The sequence below is a fragment of the Mercenaria mercenaria genome, chromosome 7, assembly GCF_021730395.1.
Source record: "Mercenaria mercenaria strain notata chromosome 7, MADL_Memer_1, whole genome shotgun sequence".
NCBI classification, from domain to species: Eukaryota; Metazoa; Mollusca; class Bivalvia; order Venerida; family Veneridae; genus Mercenaria; species Mercenaria mercenaria.
In genome coordinates, this window is record NC_069367.1 from 86216755 (window position 1) to 86225321 (window position 8567).

An 8567-nucleotide genomic window follows, 5' to 3' on the forward strand; every position below is an offset into this window, starting at 1 on the left:
ACTGACTCCCTAAAGATGACTCCCTTCGAATCTCATAGAATAACGACCCCGGTTATTATTCTATAGAAAAAGTGACTCCTTCCATGTAAAATACTCACTGCCGAAATTACTACATTCGAATTCTCATACAATATCGATTCCCGGACATTATTCTATTTAAAAAAAAGTTACTCTTTCCGTGTAAAACACCGGCTTCTAAAAAGACTTTCGACGATAATATCTATAATAAATCGATCCCCACCAAACCTAACGGACAATTTTACTAGATCTACAACTCTAATACCCTTCATTGCCAATACATGTAGTTAACATTTTGATTGTACTACTACTACTGGTGCCGCTACTTCTATTGCTATTACTACATGTACTTCTTCTTCTTCTACTACTACTACTACTACTACTTCTACTACTACTACTACAACTGCTACTACTGATACTACTATACCTGCTTCCACTAATACGTCTTGTACATCTACCTCTTCTTCTCCTGCTGCTGTTGTTGCTGTCACTTATTCCTCTGCTGCTGCTGCTGCTGCTGTCGTTGCAGCTGCTGCTACTGCAACTGCCACTACCCACTGCCACTACTACTACACTACTACTACTACACTACTACTACTACTACTACTACTTTCTATTGTTGCCGCTACCGTACTTTACTGCCACTGCTAAGTATTGCAACTTCTATTAATACTAAGTTCTATGCTAGCAGTTTTTGTGCAGTTTTCTTCTGAAAAATTACTTCATACCGAATTTTTGCAGGGATTATTGACATGGTGTGTTTTGTGAACGTATTGTTAATTGTTATTTTCCTGAAAAAAAGTATCACCAAGATACAGCGTCTAGAAATAGAATCCCTTTTCCCGTTGCGGAATCCCTCTGATTTCTGTGTCAAGTGATGGTATCTGGGGCTAATGGTCAAACGGAAGGAAACGGACGGAGGACGGACAAGGGCAAATCTATATGCCCCCCTCCCCGAGTGGGGGCATAAAATGCAGCTTTTTGGCCTTAGATACATGAGTTATCACTAAATTTGACCAAATGCCCGGGGGTCTTTTTTTTGGGAGTCAATATTCTTCGTGAGGTTCAGTTTACTTCACGTGGGGGAGTCATAGTACTATGATCTGGGGTCCATAATACTATGACCGGGGGGTCACTTTTTCTATGAATAATGACAGGGGGTCATTATTCTATGGGGGGTCGAAAAAAACTTCATTACACCCGGCAGGGCTTTTCATCCTTTAGACAGAGGCCTATATTGGGGCCACTTCCCAATCCAAAAATATTGCATTTTTTCCCCAACATCCCAAAATGCAAGGTAACATTTCCCAAAAATCACATCAACAAATGGTTTAACTTTATTTACATTTTAGTTTAACCGCGGGAACGGTTCTCAGAATTGATTTTTTAGCTCACCCGGGTCACAAAGTGACAAGGTGAGCTTTTGTGATAAGCGCGGCACCCGTCGTCCCGTCCATGCGTCGGTAAATTTTTGCTTGTGACCACTCTATAGGTCACATTTTTCATGGGATCTTTATGAAAGTTGGTTGGGGTCTTTTTATCAATTTTACAATATTTGATTTCTTTTTTAAACAGGTTCACTTCTTGAGAGCAGGCAGCTAACAAAATGGAAGGTCAACAATCTAGTATACTTGAAAAGCAAGAAAGAAACACCAGAAAATATAAAAGACAGAAGAAAAGGGAACTTTAATAAAAAAAAAAAACCTTTAAGGATAGGAATTCAAGGATTTATTTAGAAACATAAATATATTTGAATATTTATTTTAAATTTGTAGAATGTTAACCTCAGTGAGACGGGTGTCATGCGCAAGCCCCAGGTTCCTTCTCAAAGGTCAAAAATCACACTTACAGGTCAAAGGTAAAAATTCAAAAATGACTTTGTCCGCAGAAATTTCTTCTTCATGCATGGAGGGATTGTGAAGTAAACTTGGCACAATGTTCACCATCATGAGATGGAGTGCAAGCGCAAAAACCCAGGTCCCTAGGTCTAAGGTCAAGGTCACACTTAGAGGTCAAAGGATACAAGAATGACAACTTTGTCTGGAGCATTTCTTCTTCACGCAGGGAGGGACTTTGATGTAACTTGGCACAAATGTTCACCCCCATGAGACGGAGTGTCATGCGAAGAACCAGGTCTAAGGTAAAGGCACACTTAGAGGTCAAAAGTCAGATAAAGAATGACTTGTCTGGAGCATTTTTTTTTGATTGCATAGAGGGATTTTGATGTAACTTGGCACAATTGTTCATCATCATGCGACGGAGTGTTTTGCATAGATCCTAGAATTTAAACTTCCCTTTGTTGTTACAATAAATAGCTTACATTTGTAACTTGTTTTAATACGGGTCGTAGGGAAAATCAAGACCACTTTTCTGTAGCACAACATGCAGGTTAAAATCCAATTTCAGGTGTATTTTGCCCTTCTCTGCTGGTGCGGATTTTTGTGTGATTTTTTTTTTTTTAAATTTTTATTTTTATTTTTTTTTAATTTTACGTTCCTTTGTTGTTACGTAAATAACTTATATTGTAACTTTTTGCAATCTCTTTTATTTGGCATAAATGTTGCCTCAATGAGACAAGGATGTCATGCACAACTCCCGCCTTTTGACAGCTGGCGGCTTGACATACTGCCCGGGGGCATCTAGTTCTCATATTTTTCATGAGATTTTAAAGAGAATGTTCTGTTATACCCCCATGTAGTAAGCTTGTCTGTCTTTCAGTCAGTAGGTTTTCATGGCTTCCAGATGATAACTCATGAAAACTTGACCGATTTAAATATTTTTTGGTAATAGTTACAGGTCAAGTTCGACTTTGGGGTCAGTAGGTCAAAGGTCAAGATAACTTGCAAACGCTTTGGCCTGGGGGGGATCAAGCTTTTGTAAACACAGTGGAAAACATGATAAAATACAGGTTGTTGAATTAGAGGTCAATAGATCAAAGGTAAAGGTCACAGTGATTTGAACAGTTGAACCTTTTCCCGGGAATGATAACTTGAGACCTTGAGCCTGGGAATGAAAAAGTTTGGTACACAGGGTCACATCTGAAATACGGGTCAAGTTTACTTGGAGGTCAGTAGGTAAAGGTCACAATAAGGCAAAACATTTGAAATGTTTTTCAAAATTAAACTTGAGAATGCTTGAGCCTGGGAAATCAGAAAATTGTTAGGGAGGTTTTGATTATGACCACAGGTGACCCTAATGATGTTGAGGTCAGAAGGTCACAGGTCAAAGTCAACTGACCCGGTTCTTTAAAATGATGCACGGAGGGGCCCCTGGAGTCTTCCCCACCATTAAAACTGGAAAGTCGCCATATGACCTACCTGTGTCGATGTGAGGTTAAAATTCAACAAAATAAATAACGGTTCTTTTAAAACGGTATTTGGACAATAACTTCAGGTGCTTGGGATGAGAAAAAACAAAATTTAGTACAAGGTTGGTTTTGGGCCAGAAGATTAAACCCGTAATTTATTAGAGTTCCAAAGGTCAGGGGTGACCGAAAAATTAAACCTTTTCCACACAACAACTTGAGACACTTGGGTGGAGGATCATGAAACTTGGAGATTGAATTTGAGGTCATTAGGTAATAGCTCAAGAAAATGTGCTTTGTTATTGGCTTAGTTCTTTGATAAGGCCATATTGTGTGGGTATAATTCGTCACTCCTGTGACAAACTCTAGCATTTAGCCACCTGAGCACAAAGTGCTCAAAGGGGAGCTTTTGTGATCGCCCTGTGTCCGTTCCGTCGTCAACAATTTGACTGTTAACACTTAGAGGTCACAATATACTTAATCTTTAAAGAAACTTGGTCAGAATGTTACCCTCAATAAAATCTTGGGCAATTTGATGTTGGGTCATCTTGAATCAAAAACTAGGTCACCAAGTCAAATCAAAGGAAAAGCTTGTTAACACTGTAGAGGTCACTTTAAGACTATATCTTCATGAAACTTGGTCAGAATGTTTAAAATTAATGATCCATAGATCAGATTTTAAATCTGGGTCAAGTGGGGTCAAAAAACTAGGTCACCAGGTCAAATCAAGGGAAAAGCTTGTTAACACTCTAGAGGTCACAATTTTGGCCCAATCTTTAAAGAAACTTGGTCAAAATGTTACCCTCAATAACATATTGGACAAGTTTGAAATTGGGGTCGTCTAGGGTCAAAACCTAGGTACCCGTAACCAGATCAAATCAAAGGAAAAGCTTGTTAACACTGTAGTGGCCACATTAAAGACCCTATGTTTAAAAGAAACTTTGTCAGAATTTTAATCTTGATGATCTATAGGCCAAGTTAAATCTAGGTCAGGTGGGATTTAAAGACTAGGTCGCTAGGTCAAATCAAAGGAACAGCTTGTTAACACTCCAGAGGCCACATTTATGACGCATCTTCATGAAACTTAATCAGAATGTTAAATCTTGATGATCTTTTAGTCAAGTTTGAATCTGGGTCATGTGGGGGAAAAAAACTAGGTCACCAAGTCAAATCAAAGGGAAAAATAGTTAACCTCTTTAGAGGCTACATTTGATCATATCTTAATGTAACTTAGTCAGAATGTTGATCTTGATGATCTTTATGTCAATATACCAGGTGAGCGATACAGGGCCATCATGGCCCTCTTGTTTATTTGTTCTTGTTGTAAGAGAAATTGTACATTTTAGAATACAGATTACAGCAAGTCACATTTTCTTTATTTTGACAATACTTTTTTCAAAGCCTGCCAAAGCAATCCAGTACTGTTATTAAAAAGTTTTATTTACAGTTCCGCTATATTTCATGTATGGATAAAACAAATTAATGTGATCTGTGATCATTATAAATGTGTATACAGATAAAACTTAAAAAAAGTGAACAGTTTATTCCAAAATAAAGTGTAAAGCAATTTTTTGTGATGTGTATATAAAGCAAATTAGGAAATTTTTTTTACGAGTTAATTCAGAATTACAATTAACAGAAATAGAAAAAACCAAGCCTGCACAAGAAGGTTAATATGTCTCCCTAGACTGACTCTAACCTGCCGTGGTGCAAATAGATTGTAATTGTGTGTCTGTTAAATCTTGTTAACAGTGAGTTGCAATCTAGTAACTTTTAAGTTTGTATGATATTTAGCTCACCTGAGCACAGTGTGAGCTGTTGTGATCACCTTAAGTCTGTCATTGTGCTTCTCAACAATTTGCCTGTTATTAAACACCCTAGTAGACAGTTTTTTTTTTAATGTTAAAGGGATGAGTTGAAGTCTGATCGATTCCCGATTGAGGCAGTGCCTTATTTCATATTAAACTTCATGTGAAATTTGCTGCAGCGCCTTTTTACCTTACACCTTAAATACCTATCTATGCGAGTCGAAGACGAAATCACATGCAATATAAACAGTACCACTCAATCAGTTTAAAGGCTATTTACTTTCGCCTCCCTGAAAGACGCAATACATTCGGTGCATGTCGCCCTGACGTGTTGGTGGACTTTGACGTATTTTGGGGCAAACAGGTGTACTATCAGTGCAAACAATAGCGCGTGAATTCAAATATGACATGAAAAAGCGGCTGCGCCGGTTATGCGTAGCTATGGTAATTAAAACGTTCTACGCGCTTCGCCTATTAGCAGAAATGTTCAAAAATGTATAACCAAATAACATAAAGACTGCGAATTGAAATAATATACTTCACATTGCTCTTTACACAATATGCGGCTTTTGACAGCAAATGCCTACGATATTTTTAACTGCCCACATAAAGTGGAAAAAAATTAACAGGATTTTGGCTGAAGCATTATATGGCTATCAGAATGCAAAATTAAATGGTTACACCAAAAAAACGAAACAAAGGTTATGAAGTTGCCGAATGTTGTCAAAGCATTTAATGTAGAAACAAGAAACCTCTCCCAATTGTATCAAGAAAAGTGTGTGTTTGTGTGTGTGTGTGTGTATGTGTGTTCTTACCTGTGTATGACACTGAAGACAGACATTAGTTAACACAGCAGCAAATGAGCACAAGTTGTAAGAATGAGGACTGTCCCATTCGTCGGTTCTACAAAACCGGGTAAATCGCCTGTTTTTTCGACATATTATCGTTTAAAATTATCAGATTGATAAGTCCTATTTGTCGGCAATTTCCAAGCTGTGTTACGTAGTGCGTACCGATGTAATATTTTCATCACATCTGACATGGCGATTTCCGTCGACGCATGCGCAAACACCTGAGTAATACCGGAAGTGTCCGACATTTTGTGCATTTTGAATCGGTAAGTACTGTGCTTATTTTGAACGATAATAGTAAGTGAAAACTGTTGTTCATGATGTCAGTTTTGCTGTTCATCTAGATCTATGTTATTGTATTGTAGACATTATTGCATCGAAATGAAGAAAAACAAGGCGTTGCTTGGGATGCCATGTGGTCAAGGTTTTATCTTTTCTTTTTTGAAAAACATGCGTAAAGAGATCGCAACTAGATCTAGATCTATTGAATAAATGAATTATGGAAATATAGCTACACATGTCAAGATGTAAAAAAAATTAATACTTCACAAAAACTTATTGTCGGATTTGTTACAAGTTTAATGTCTAAGTACTCCCCACCCACTTTTTGTAACTGTACCCAGAGAACTATTAATACACCAAAGGCACAATTAAATGCCTAAAACATTAACAAAAATACACCCACTCCTCTAGTTAAACACAAGGTAATTTGTTCTAACTTCGAATTATTCCAAAAACAGACTAGTAGATCTAGTGCCGTTCCTTGTTTTCACATGTATTTTTTAACTTTGGAATTATCGAAAGGGGTGTAGATCTATTTATCTACACATCGAAATAACTGCCAAAACTTTTCTAAGAATAAATAAAAAGAATTCTAATTCTGAACAGTCTTCAGTCCGCGTATTTTTTAACCAATGAAGATTCCTGATTTAGCCCACTTGTACGAATTTGATTCGGTACGAAAGTAAAAGAGAACGAAAGTGCACAGCTCTTCATAAATTTTTGTATTGCAAAACACAGACAAATTAACGTATACTTTAACATAATATATTATATATTTAATATTGATTGATTGATTTATTTCAACATACAATGTGTTTAACATGGCGTACAATAAATTAAAACATACAGTAAAACAGAAACAACATGCATGAAATAATAAATAGCCATGGCAAACAACATCATACATCCAGAATAACACAAAAAAGAGATATAGAGAATCCATCATTGGTCTTCGGTTAAGATCAGAAAATCCCAACCCTCGGGCGCACCGCTCAAGTCTTAAACGAGGCTGAGTCACTTATTACAACAGAGGCTGAGTCGAGTTTAAGACTTGAGCGGTGCGCCCGAGGGTTGGGATTTCCGATCTTCACCGAACACCAATAATGGATTCTATTTCTCACTTATCACAACAGAAACAATAAAAACAAGCATAAAAATATGAAACTACTTAAAACGCGGGAAACTGGCGTCCGTAAGCAGAAGTGACGTCGTGACATTTCAGTGACGCACAATAACAAAGTTCCGCTTTATTTTTATCGTTTGTAGCGTAACGGTACGTTCTTATCATAAAGTAATGAATTTTGAATCGAGAAATACACTATAAGGAAACGAGAGAAAAGATAAAGGCACCTGATTTTTAATTATTTTACATAAATAATGTATATTCAATGCATGAAGTAGTCTGTCACAGGAGTGTGGGATAACCCATGTGAGATAAGATTTTCCAGCATTTCTAAAAATAGAGATTTTTCTGAGTTTCTGTTGTGTTAAGTGAGAAATAGAATCCATCATTGGTGTTCAGTGAAGATCGGAAATCCCAACCCTCGGACGCAACGCGCAAGTCCTTAACTCAGCACAGCCTCGTTTAAGACTTGAGCGGTGTGCCCTCCGGTTTGGGATTTTCTGATCTTAACCGAAGACCAATGACATTATCTTTTGATAGAATGTAAGTCAAGATGTCATTAAAAGTGAAACAAAAACGAACATTTTTATGCCCATTATAGCTGGTGTTCTTTCATTTCAATTTGCTTAGCTACAATACATATAAATATGTACTATACAAACTATCAATCTAAAGTATTGGTGGCTGTTCAGTTTTAGTAATTATTTTATTATAATATTACAATCAGCAATGAATACAGACACATTTCATGGTTCCACATCCCTAAAATGTCCGGAAAATACTATTTCAGACAACAGTGTTCTGGTACATTCTGGAATTTACAATATAAATATTATTATGAACTTATTAATGTACAAATGCATCACTCTTTCATAGTGCCATTTTTACCTGCAAATTACAAAGAAACTCAACAATTTGTTCCCAGCTTGTATCCCAAAATAGTACAAAAATATACAATTTATGACATTAAACAAAATCCACAAAATATTGTCCATTGCAACTTCAAATAAATATTCCCCATGCACAAACTTTACAGGGGTGTTCTCTGTTTATAAATCTTAAAAGTAATTCAAGACAGGCATTTTCAAATGCTATATATAATATCTTAATCTTGAAAAAAAATGTTTTTTTCTGCAAAGATAATAAAATTTATAAATAAAGATATCCACATATTACTCTAT